The 12623-nt window shown below is 39.4% G+C and overlaps 1 long non-coding RNA gene across 1 annotated transcript in view; it reads left to right on the forward strand.

The window, feature by feature from the left end:
• LOC122436465 overlaps positions 1–12623 on the forward strand; it is a 49817-nt gene that overhangs the window by 725 nt on the left and 36469 nt on the right. The gene's annotated exons all lie outside the window — the stretch shown is intronic.

Here is a 12623-nt window from a genome sequence, read left to right on the forward strand (position 1 = left end):
GCTGCGGCCGGGGCCCCTCAGCCGGTCCCGGCACCTCGCCGCGCTCCTGGGGTGTAGGCCCAACCCCTTGCACCCCGCTCCTCGCTGCTGCTCGGTCCCCGGGGCTCCCAGCCCTGCGAGGACGGGGACCGTCTACGTTCTCCCGGTGTGGGGTGTGTGTGTAAGTTTTCACGTGAGGTTTCGCAGCAGTTGAAAAAAAATCACCATGCCTAAAGGATGGCCTGCCAAAAGATGCCGGGGACGGACCTCTCCCGCTCTTCCCCTCCCCGGGAAGAGCTCTGCCGTCCACCTACCCTCGACGCGGTGACAGACGTTCCGCGCAGTGCTCTGTAGTAATACGCTAACAACGCCGGTGTGTTTACAGAATCTTTCATCCGCAACCTTCCAGTGCACTTTACAACCTCCTGTGCAGGAATGGCCTAGCCACTCAAGGGGAAGTAAGAGAAAACAAATGGGACGGTTGGTTCTTCATTTCCTAGCCATGGAAGCCCAAAAGAATAAGTAATCACCACCGTGAGTTGCTTTACTCTAGGTTTTAGTGACAGCAAAAGTATTTTTGTTTAGAAACTTTTTTGGCCTTAAATTAAGTCATACCCCTTTGGTGTTAAGTATTATAGGGTATAACTTTGGATGTCATGTGTGAATCAGATAGCCCATGGCAAGCAATTAGAGTGTAGTCTTGGGACAGAGAAACTGGGCATACTTGCTCGTGTCGCTTCTGTAACAGGTAGACGTCAAGGTGGACAGACTAGCAATTGAATAGAAGATTTTAAACCGGGACAACTAGAGAAGAAGCTGTGGTTTCCTGTCTTAGAATCACAAGCAGGTTATATTGTGTGGTGGGGGGCGGTGAAGAGAGGGTTTGTATTCACTTCTTAAAGCATGCTTTTTCTAAAGTGTAGTTTTCACTTCAGAGGAAAGATTAATGTAATTGTCTTAGTTGAGTAAGAAACCGCCCTAGAGAACTTGAGGACCTCCTTGGATTCTAAAAATTTAGAAGGAAAAAATAGACCTGATGCAGAATTCCCAGATGGTAATAAGAAAAATGTTAATGCCTATGTGAAGACTCTTCAGACTTTATGTAAATAAAGGTAGGCTATAATCAGGAGAATTAGATGTTTTAGTGCACATTAAAGGGATTTTGGATATCTGAAGTTTTTTCCCTAAGTAATCGTGAGAAAGTACAGAGAAAGTAACAAATGTTGACAGAAGAGCTCTGATCAAGCTCACTTGCACGTTTTCCTTTATAATGATAAAAAGTGAACTGGGTTTATGAATTTGTGAGTAGTGATAGTTTTCTTACTGAATCAGTTCCTACTAAATGAGCAGAATCTAGAATTATTCAGAATTTCAAATAGTGTTGTAAATTTTAAAGAAAAGTTTGCTGTTCTTGAAGTCTTGTCTTTTTCTAATAGAAGGTTATTGTTAAAAGGTGGAATAGCTCACATTTGACATCAACACAGTGTTGTGGATATTCTGATTAATCAGCTCTACCTTTATCTATGTGTAATCAACTCTCTGATCTCTTGTTTTGCCTGTCCCTACCTGTTCTTCCACTCCTTGATTCATTTAGGAAATACTGAGGACTGTGTGCCAGGAACTGTGTTATGCCCGATGTCCGAATCCCCGAGCGGGAAGAGAGAAGGCTTTCAAGACAATGCAGTTCGCAAAAAGGGAAGTTTATTGCTGACTCGAGTCAGGGCTCCTGCCGCACAGTGGCCGTGGGGTCAGAGAGCCCTGAGCCCACGCTGTTACCAAATTTATAGGGTGTGCATAAGCAGTTGGTAGCTGGCTTAAACGGATTGGTTACATGTTTGCAAAGCAATCTTATTGGCCCAAAGCTTGGCGTGCTTTTTTTCAAACTTGGGCGGTTGGCGGGCGTTTCAGCTTTCCCCTGATAGGTTCCCTCTTTCTTACTAGGCGCATGTTGATTGGCTGGCTCCAGGCCTGATAATCATGTTACCCCGGAAAACCAGGCCTACTCCTAATCTAGGCTGCCTGTCATGGCGTTAGCCCTGGCAGCCTTACACTGTTCTGGGGTCTTGGGATGTATCAGTACAGCTTCAGAGACCAATATCCCTCCTGTCTGAATCTTGTATTGTTGGGAAGAAGCTGTGGGAGAGAATTTTTCTTGTTTTAGCTGAAGAGTATCAGAGTATGTGACAGGTTACCACACAGCCCTGAAACTGACTTTTTTTTTTCAGGGGTATTATGGTCATGAGCTAATTGAGGCCTTTTCTTATCTGTAACTTGTTGCCGTCTTAAGTTTCTCTAAAATCCTTAAATGAGGTTTGCAAGTGGCTAGTGTTTGATATTCAGTACTTAGTTTCTGCTAATATTTAAAAGTGTCTAAGAGTTTTAAATTTTCTCATGGGTATTAACATCACTCATAAGTAGTTCTTACTGAAAAGAACCATTGCATTTTTTTAATATATACATTTAAAAATCACAGTTCTGTGAACTTTCATAAGGATGGCTACATAAAACCTCAGTGGTGTGATATTTCACTGATTTATTTGGTAAATAAACACGTAGAGAATTTCAGAATTTTTTTTTCCTTCCAGGTTAGCAGTCATTTACACAACTGTAGTCTGCATGGATTGCAAGTCAGAAGTAATAAATGCATCTTATTCCATAAAGAAAATGCTTTTTGTGTATTCATGTGTGCACACCTAAAACTACTGTATTTTACCATTTGAGATAAACAACTACTCTAAGGGAAATTGTAGTGTAAGCAGAGGCTTCAAATACTCCTTTCAGAGTGTGTTTTATAAAGCTGATGTGTGCAAAAGTATAAAAATATGTTTGAAGATTGTTTTGTTATCTTTACAAATTAGTAAGTGATGGTACAGGATATTTTGTAAATGTGTAAACCTACGGCAGTTGCAGTCTCATCAGTAAAATCAGGTTCTGAGAAGTTGGTTCTTTTTAAGACGGAAAACAATGAAGGACTTTCTGTATGTAACAGAGTGACGATGGAGGAAATATTTTATTTCAGTTTGTAAACTTTGCTGCAGTGGATAAAATATATAGCATCTCACATCTTTTGGGGTTTTTTGGTACCCAAAGTGACAGCAAGGGACACAAAACTTTTTAAAGAAAGGAAGCTGTAGTTGTGAAACTCCTGGAAACTCTGTGGCTTTGGACCCAAGAACGCTGTCCCAAGAAGTTCCTGCCCATATTTCCTTGCTGTTGCCATGTGTCTCACTCCTGCGCTTTTGTTTCACTCTGTAGGATTAGTTGCTGTCAGGTGAACTTTTTGTTCTTATCTTTGTAATAGTCATTCCTCACTGTCCGTACTGTAGTTGGGTGGTTTGTCCACATGGGCTTGAACAGCTTGGTTGTATTGGAGGGGACATGGTTGAATGGGAATACTGGTCTCTCCTCTGATTTGCCTTTTTTGACTTAGACCTCAGAGTTTCGGAGACAAATGGTGAAAGTGATTGTCATTAGAATGTGATCTGAAAATGGTTTCACTTATTGGTTGATAGACGCGTCCTCAGTCATGATAAGGAATCTCTGGCTGTGATGTGCATGCAATAATTCCACCTGTGTGGTATGGACAATTAATGGTAGAGAAGTTACTGTTAGATGGAACCCACAGAATGACTGATACTCGTTTGTTGTGTTCTTAAATACTTAAGAGCACAAGAATTTAAGGACAAGAGGGAAAGTTAATGTTTTTGTTTCTCTTAGCTGTAGTGATATTTGTTAGATTTAAGGGAATAGCTTTGATGTTCAAAATAGGTTTCTCTTATTTAGAATAAGTAGCTGTTGCCTAAACTACCTGGACTGTACATACAGAAAGATTGAATGAGTTGTGCAAATCGCACAGGGTGTGGAATTAACCTTTAAGTTTGGCTTGTTTTTTATTCTTTAATATTTTCTTACAGGGATGTTATGGAAATCTAGCATTCATTTAAGTATTGCTTTCACTTAGACTGACTTTTTTTCTATTTAATGGTTTTAGGCAGCTAAAACAGCTGGTTTTAGCCAGCTGTGTTATAGTTAGTATCTCACAGGCTTTAGAAGCTTAAAAATAAAAAGATACAGTAGTTATAAAGTGTCTTTGAAAACAGTTCTGAGGGGCCAAGAAAATTATTGCTACCAAATTATTAGTGCTAAAGTTATCAAATTTGAAACAGTTTTAATAGTATAGAGTATAACATGAGAATTTGACTTGTTAAAGAATACAGTAGTCACAGGGCAAGTTCGTTGAAACAAAGTAGAGAAAGTTTCATTCATTAAATGTAGCTAGGTAATAACAGTGTTTTCTCTGTTGCAACAAGATTATATTATTAAGGCTGGAGAAAATAGTGTGTCTTCCCTTTGTGATATAAATTGGGAGACCTCAGAGATAATTTTTGCTGTTATTTGAAAAAAATTATCTGTTAAGCTTAACAGAAAAAAAAATTTTGCTGTTAATCTTGGTGTTAGCAGTTTTGCTAGAGTTGTATAAAATATTATTGGACAATTTGTAGCTTTAAATAACGGAACTTTCATAGTAGTTCTTGTTTATCATTATAAAGTCAATAAAAAAGGTGCCACTAGTAAGAAATCGCTGAGCTAAAACATGAATTACAGTTAATGTGTCTATAAGTATATTGTGAAAATTATTCATTTGTAGTCTAGCAAAGCTATGAACTCATTTTAGTGGCTTTTCTAGTTATAAAAGTGATGCATATTCATGATAGAAAACTTAATAAGTGTCTGAACATCTAAGTAAGCTAATGAATCACCTGTAACCCTGCCACTTGGAAGTAAGCTGTATTAACATTTTGATGTGTTTCCTTATGATCTTACATATATGTGTAAGCACACAGTAAATTTGAGGTACCATCTTTTTATTTACTGCTTTTTAAAAAATACAGTATCTCACTATACATTTATTTCCATGTTAAATATATCAAAAACATGATTTTGAATCAGTACCTAATACTCTGCAGTATTTTGACTTATCCATTTCCTTGCTGACGGGTTTGATTGATGCCAGTGAATACGTGCTTTCTGTATTACAGAGAATGCAACTGTGGTTATTTAGGAGCTTCCTTGGTGGCTCAGACAGTGAAGAATCTGCCTGCAATGCAGGAGACCTGGGTTGAATCCCTGGATAGGGAAGATCCCTGGAGAAGGGAATGGTTTTCTACTGCAGTATTCCTAGTCTGGAGAATTCCGTGCACAAAGGAGCCTGGCAGGTTATGCAGTCCATGGGGTTGCAAAGAGTTGGACATGACTGAGGGACCAGATAGTTTCACTTTTTCACTTATGATTATGGAATTACTGGACTCAACATAACTAATACATTGACCAACCACTTTGACCTCTAGAAAGGTAGGAATAATAATAGTTGCACTTGCTGAATGCTTATAATGTGCCACACGCTGCTCTTTGTGCTTTGCATGTGTAAACTAATTTAATTTGGATAGCTCTAGGATTCTGTTATCATCTTTTTTACAAAAGAAGTCTTGAGACATTAAGTTTTGCTTAAGGTCACTTTGCTTGGAAGTAGCAGAACTTAAGGTTCTTTTTAACCTAGGCATTCTGGCTCTAAAGTGAATGCTTTAGGAATTAATTACATCTCAAGGTTGTATCAGTTTAACTTCTACTGTATCACAGTGTCTTAGATATCTTTAATTTCATAGGTGAAAAAATAGTACTTGAATGTTTTAATGTGTATTTCTTTGCCTACTTATAAGAGTAAAACTATGGATAGTCTGTAGGGAATTTTCATTTAGTTTTACATTAGAGTATTCAGCACAGGTTTTAGAAACCTGACTAAAAAGTAGAGAGACTAGAGAGCATGATAGTTAAGAGTGTGGGCTCATACACTATCAAGAGTTTGAATGTCAGCTCTACCTCTTTCTAGTTGTGTTATCTTCAACAAGTTACTTCGCCACTTCTAACCTCAGTTTTCTCCTCTGTAAAATGAGATTGTAGGACCTGTCTTACATGGCTGTTGTGAGATAGAGAGTCAAGCATTAGAACAGGACCTAACAAACAGTGAGCAATTGTTGTACCAATATTTAGTCATGATTCTGCCACAGTTTTGGAGAAGGGAATGGCACGGTATTCTTACCTGGAAAATTCCATGCAAAATTCCACAGAGGAGCCTGGTGGGCTCACAGTTCATGGGATCGCCAGGGTTGGACACAACTAAGTGACTGAGCACACATGCCACAATTTATATGTTAAAATTGAAGGTTATTTTTGCACGTAATTTTATTTACTATACAGTTATTTTTTAAGAAGCTTACAGATTCAATTTGTGGACCACGTTAAGAAATCAGTCTCAAAGTATATATGGGTTTGGTACTGCTGGGGTGTTTCAAAAGAATGCCACTGGCTCTTGCCGGGTAGGGGTAGATTCAAAAGAGAAAATACAGTAGTGATAGTTACTTAGACATTGGAGTAAGTGTATAACCTTCCTGGGATAACTTTATTGAAGGAGTAAATACTCACTTTGTGTGTACATTCTAATATGTACATTAAAGTAAGTGTTAGTCGCTCAGTCATGTCTCAACTCTTTGCGGCCCCTTTGACTGTAGCCCGCCAGGCTCCTCTGTCCGTGGGATTCTCCAGGCAAACGGGCTGCCATATCCTACTCCAGATATGTACATTAAGTGTTTATCTAAAACTACATTTTGTTTTTATTTCCTTCCTTCCTTTTCTTCCACCCTCTTTTTTTTTTTTTTTTTTTTGTTTCACTCATGAACTAGGTTGTGGTCCCTGCCCGAAGTTTATACCAGGTCCCCTTTTCAATCCTGAAGTATTAGACACAGTGTGGATGAGTAGTGAATGATTGATTAAATGAGCAACTAATCCTTGAAGCCAAACCACAGTAATCGATGACTTAGCTAAGTCGATTCTGGGAGTATTCCAAAATATTTGAACTCTTGCAGCTGTAAGTGAAGCCTTAATTTGTAGGTCATTAATGATCGTGTGGCAGTTTTCCTTAAAGGTTAGTTAGGCTAGTCTCCTAAAAACAGTGACTTGAAGGTAAAGATGTAGGTGTGTATTGGCAGTTACTTTGGATTGCGTGTCAGAAGACCTACTTGCTAGTCTAGTCTTTTCTGTTTACTAGCTTTCTCTACATTTTACTCGCTCCACTGTGACGCCTTCCTCCCAGCCAGTTAACCATACCTGGCAAGGCCCTTCTTTCATGGCAGATTGACTACCATCTGTCACCTCTACCTGTTGTGGGAATTTGTCACCCTCTTTTCATCTGAAATTTACCTTTGACCTGAGGATACAGGCTTATCTTCTTGAATTGAGGTGTCCTATTCCCTTGTAGCTCAGTTGGGAAAGAATCTGCCTGCAATGCAGGAGACCCGGGTTCGATTCCTGAGTCGGGAAGATCCCATGGAGAAGGAAATGGCAAACCACTCCAGTATTCTTGCCTGGAAAATCTCATGGACAGAGGAACCTGGCAGTCCATGGGGTCACAAGAGTCAGACATGACTTAGCGACTACACCACCACCATTTCCTTATAGTCCATGAATCTTTGGGCCCAGATGCTAATGATTGCCGCATCTATCACTCTTGTGGCTTGGGCCCTTCTGTACTGTTCTTTGAGTGATTCCTTTGACTGTCTCCTAACTTCTTACACATGTTCCCTCAGTCATTGAAGACTTGCATGCATTCTTCACAGATATTCTCTCTAGTTTAAGTTGTAACTTTATCCAGTGCGTGTGGGCAGACATTCATTTATTCATTTTAATGTATGTTTATTATGTGTTCCTACTGGCACTAAATAGTAATGGGGATAGATCTGGCCTCTTCTCTATTACTGTGGTCTTCACTCTGTCTTGAAACTTGTTTTCCAGCTACTTTAGAAATGTTAAAACTTCATACCACATTCTGTTCTAGTCCCTTCATTTATTAGGTGTAAGACTTAAGCGAACCACTTAACCTCTGCCTGTTTTCTCTTTTGTAAAAGAGAAGAAAACAACAGTACCTACCTCATAAAGTGGTTGTAAGGATAGAGTCGATAACATATAAAGTTCTTACAAGTGTCACATAATAAACACTATAAATAAATGCAACCTGTTATTATTGAATTATTCTATCCTACGTGTTGCTTGTTTTCTTCTCACATTAAATGTGCTCTGGGATCTCAAGAAGACCCAGACTTCATTCTCCCAGGCTCTGGGGCCTGTTACCAGTTGCCACTTTTCCTGTTGTCTCCCAGGGCAAGGTCGGAAATACAAGCGAAAAGCATCTTGAACCATTCCATTCATCTGTCTTCACTGCTCATATTTTTTAAGACTATGGGGCACTCCTGGAGAAAATTCCGAGATTGTGGTCTCTAACCTTGCTGGACTTTCAGTGCCTCTGGGCAATTTTTTGTGTCCCTGTAAGCTCCGGCTCACTTTTTGCTGCTTGAACTATTTCTGTCGTTGTCCTCAAGCTCTTTATTGAGAATTCTCTTATCTCTCTTCTTCAGGAAACTTAACTACCAACGTTATCTTGTGTAAGTACATTTAGCTTTGATCTTTTTCAGTTTCATTCATTAACCTGTATCTTTACTTATTCTCAGCTCCTTCCCTTGGGACTCAGAGAAGTAAGATGTTCCTTTTTCTGTCTTCTCTACCATGGTAACTACCATCCCATCTCCTTTGATAGCCCCATCTTCAGAGAATAGTCAGTATCTCCTTTATTAGAATATGATTTTCTTTAGAGAAGGCAGCAGGTCTCTTGGTATTGATCTTTGTCAGTGCTTTACAGTAGCATCCAACAATGTTGAGTGAATGAGCTGACAGACTCTTTATAGTTTGTTTTCTCATCCTTTAGATGGGCACTATAGCAGTCTTTCTCACAGATTAACTGTGAGGAATAAAAGAAATATTAGAAAGTGCTTGCTAATAAACAGTAAGATCACTGAGGCTGCTAAAATCATTTTCTAATCATAAAGTTAGTATTTCCAAGCATAAACGTAGTGTGTTCATGTAGAACAGGTATTGTCAAACTCTTATAGGGTCTCTGTGCTTAGTCGCTCAGTCATGTCCAACTCTTTGCGACGCCATGGACAGTAGCCCGCCAGGCTCCTCTGTCCATGGGGATTCTCCAGGCAAGAAGACCGGAGTGGATCGCCATTCCCTTCTCCAGGGGATCTTCCCTGCTGAGGGATCAAACCCAGGTCTCCTGCATTGCAGGCTGATTCTTTACCATCCGAGCCACCTGGGAAGCCTAAGAGTGGTGGAGTAGGTATCTTCAGAAATCTCCCTCTCTAGCCATTTAGAGCCATTTTCATATTGTTCTTTGTATAGAAGATTTCATTTTAAAAAGTTCTGTTGCTTTAAAATCAGTGAACAATCCAGCATTTTTAAAGTTGAGAGTCCTACTTTCCCAAGTTGATGCCATTAATGAGAAATTGAGAACAGATTCTGAAGTTGCTTTAACCACTAATCCAGAGCCTTTTGCTACAAGAAAACATGCCTTCTTTCTGTTTTTAAAGTTGAAAATGTAATTAAAATTTCTTAATTTGACTTCCATTTATTTAAGTGAACTTTGGGTAGGATATGGACCTGAGCTTGCTCTTTAGATGAGAAAGGTTCTGGCTAAGCAAGTGAATAAAGACTTCAAAGAGATACCTTTTACCTAGTTTAAGAAAATACAAGATTCCTTAGAGATGCTTTTCTGTAAAAGCAAGCCATCATTTCTAAGAGGAATGCTTTAACATACTGATTGCAAGTCATTCTTATCTAAAGCAGCTCTTAACTGAGCAATACTTAGCCAGTCTTCTCTTCTCCCCGTCCTCTTGAAAGTAATAATGAAAAACTCTTCCCCCTTTCCTTTTCAATTTAATAGTATGAGAAGTTGATTTATGAGATTAATAACTGCATCATGTTGAATGTCTCCTTTGAGCTCGGCTCTGATTTAGGCTCTGTGAACTATAATTATCTCAAATTTTCACAACAGTCTTTAGATGTTACTTCTGAAGGACTGATGTTGAAGCTGAAACTCCAGTACTTTGGCCACCTGATGTGAAGAGCTGACTCATTTGAAAAGACCCTGATACTGGGAAGGATTGAGGGCAGGAGGAGGAGGGGATGACAGAGGATGAGATGGTTGGATGGCATCACCAACTCAATGGATGTGAGTTTGGGTGAACTCCGGGAGTTGGTGATGTACAGGGAGGCCTGATGTGCTGCGGTCCATGGGGTTGCAAAGAGTCGGACATGACGGAGCAACTGAACTGAACTGTTTTAAATCTGTCCTGTGGCTCAGAGTGAAGTGAAAGTCGCTCCGCTGGGTCTGACTCTTTGCGACCCCATGGACTGTAGCCCACCAGGCTTCTCTGTCCATGGGATTCTTCAGGCAAGAATACTGGACTGGGTTGCCATTTCTAGTAAAGTAATGTGTATTCCATATACACCTACGGAAGGGCAGAGCTGGGATTCAGATCCCAGGTGTATCTGACTCAGAAATTCATGTTCTTTCCATTACATCACACTGCCTTAATTATATTCAGTCAAAAACTTGCTAGATTCTGAGGAAGGAAATGGCAACCCACTCCAGTATGCTTGCCTGGTAAATCCCATGGACAGAGGAACCTGGCGGGCTACATTCCATGGGGTCGCATGGAGTCAGAACACAACTTAGCAACTAAACTGCCTTGCAAAATATAATAAAAGTACTGGTTTAAAAAAAGAATTTACTAGTTTCTGAAATATTTACTTTCCTAATAGGAATATATTGGGAAGTTAATTCTAAGCTTGCCCTTTAAATGATTACCAAGGGGTGGATCCATGGCCCCTGAAACTTATACACTTCAGTGCTCTCTTTATAAAAGAATTTAAAATTAGTTTTCAGGTCTTGGAAGGAGCTTCTGCAAGTTTAAACCTCACTAGATTCAAAGTGTGTGTACCTCTTGCGTGCAAGTTATAAGAACTTTAACTCAATGGAATCCTATGTTGTTCAGTAAAATTGGACTATATATAGTGCTTAAGGGGGTCCTAGTGTGTATTGACTTTAATAAAGTGGTCAAAATCATAGCCTATAAGAAAGATACATTAGTTAATGTATTTCTAAGTTAACACTTTGCTTTTTAAGTTGAAGATTCATAGAAGATTCATAGTACACATTGTTAAACTTTTTTCATTTATTAGAAATTTATCTTGTTAAATATTTCAAAAAAGTGATTCCTTGAAGTTAGTGTGTTTAAATACTTTTATATATAATTTTTTGTGTCTCAGAATATACTAAGAAGTGTAGGTTAAATAGTGTATGAATCTTGGAGTACAAGGATCAGATACTTTAAAATAGTTTGCTTTTCTTCATGGTATATGCAAATGAGATATGAAAGAAGTGTATTACTTTGATGAGCGTTGTTCGGTCACTAAGTCATGTCCAGCTCTTTGTAGAGGACATGGTTTCCCTGTCTTTCGCTATTTCTCAGAGTTTGCTCAAACTCATATCCATTGTGTGGGTGATGCTATTCAACCATCTCATCCTTTGTTGCCTCTTCTCCTTCCCTCAGTCTTTACCAGAATCAAGGTCTTTTCCAATGAGTTGCCTCTTGGCATCCAGTGGCCACAGTATTGGAGCTTCAGCCTCAGTCCTTCCAGTGACTATTCAGGACTGATTTCCTTTAGGATTGACAGCTTCAGGAGACTCAAGGGTTGTCTTCAGCACCACCATTTGAAAACATCAATTCTTGGACTCTCAGTCTTCTTTATGGTCCAACTCTCACATCCATGCATGACTTCTGGAAAAACCATAGCTTTGACTCAATGAACCTCTGTCAGCAAAGCGATGTCTGCTTTTTTTTTTAGTATGTGTCATTTGTCATAGCTTTTCTTTCCAGGAGCAAGCGTCTTTTAATTTTATGGCTGCAATCACTGTCTGTGGTGATTTTGGAGCCCAAGAAAATGAAATCCATCATTGTTTCCACTTTTTCCCCATCTGTTTGCCTTGAAGTGATGGGACTGGATGCCATGATCTTAGTTTTTTGAATGTTAAGTTTTAAGCCAGCCTTTTCACTCTTTTGACCCTCATCAAGAGACTCTTTAGTTCCTCTTCGGTTTCTGCCATTAGAATGGTATTATCTGCATATCTGAGGTTGTTGAGATTTCTTCTGGCAATCTTGATTCTAGTTTGGGATTCATCCAGTCCAGCATTTCACATGGTGTACTCTGCAGATAAATAAGCAACGTGACGGTATACGGCCTTGATGTACTCCTTTTCCAATTTTGAACTAGTCCATTGTTCCATGTTCGGTTCTAATTGTGGCTTCTTGACCAGGTTTCTCAGGAGGCAGGTTAGGTGGTCTGATATTCCCATCTCTTGAAGAATTTTTAAGTTTGTTGTGATCTTGGTTCATGCTGTTGAAGCCTAGCTTGAAGGATTTTGAGCATTACCTTGCTATCATGTGAAATGAGAGTTTGAACATTTTTTGGAATTGGCCTTTCTTTGGGATTGGAATAAAAACTGACCTTTTCCAGTCCTGTGGCCACTGCTGAGTTTTCCATATTTGCTGGCATATTGAGTGCAGCAGCGCTTTAACAGCAGCATCTTTTAGGATTTGAAATAGCTCAACTGGAATTCCCCCACCTCCACTAGCTTTGTTTGTAGTAATGCTTCCTAAGACCCTCTTGACTTCACGTTCCAAGATGTCTGGCTC

Source organism: Cervus canadensis, chromosome Y (genome assembly GCF_019320065.1).
Source record: "Cervus canadensis isolate Bull #8, Minnesota chromosome Y, ASM1932006v1, whole genome shotgun sequence".
NCBI lineage: Eukaryota > Metazoa > Chordata > Mammalia > Artiodactyla > Cervidae > Cervus > Cervus canadensis.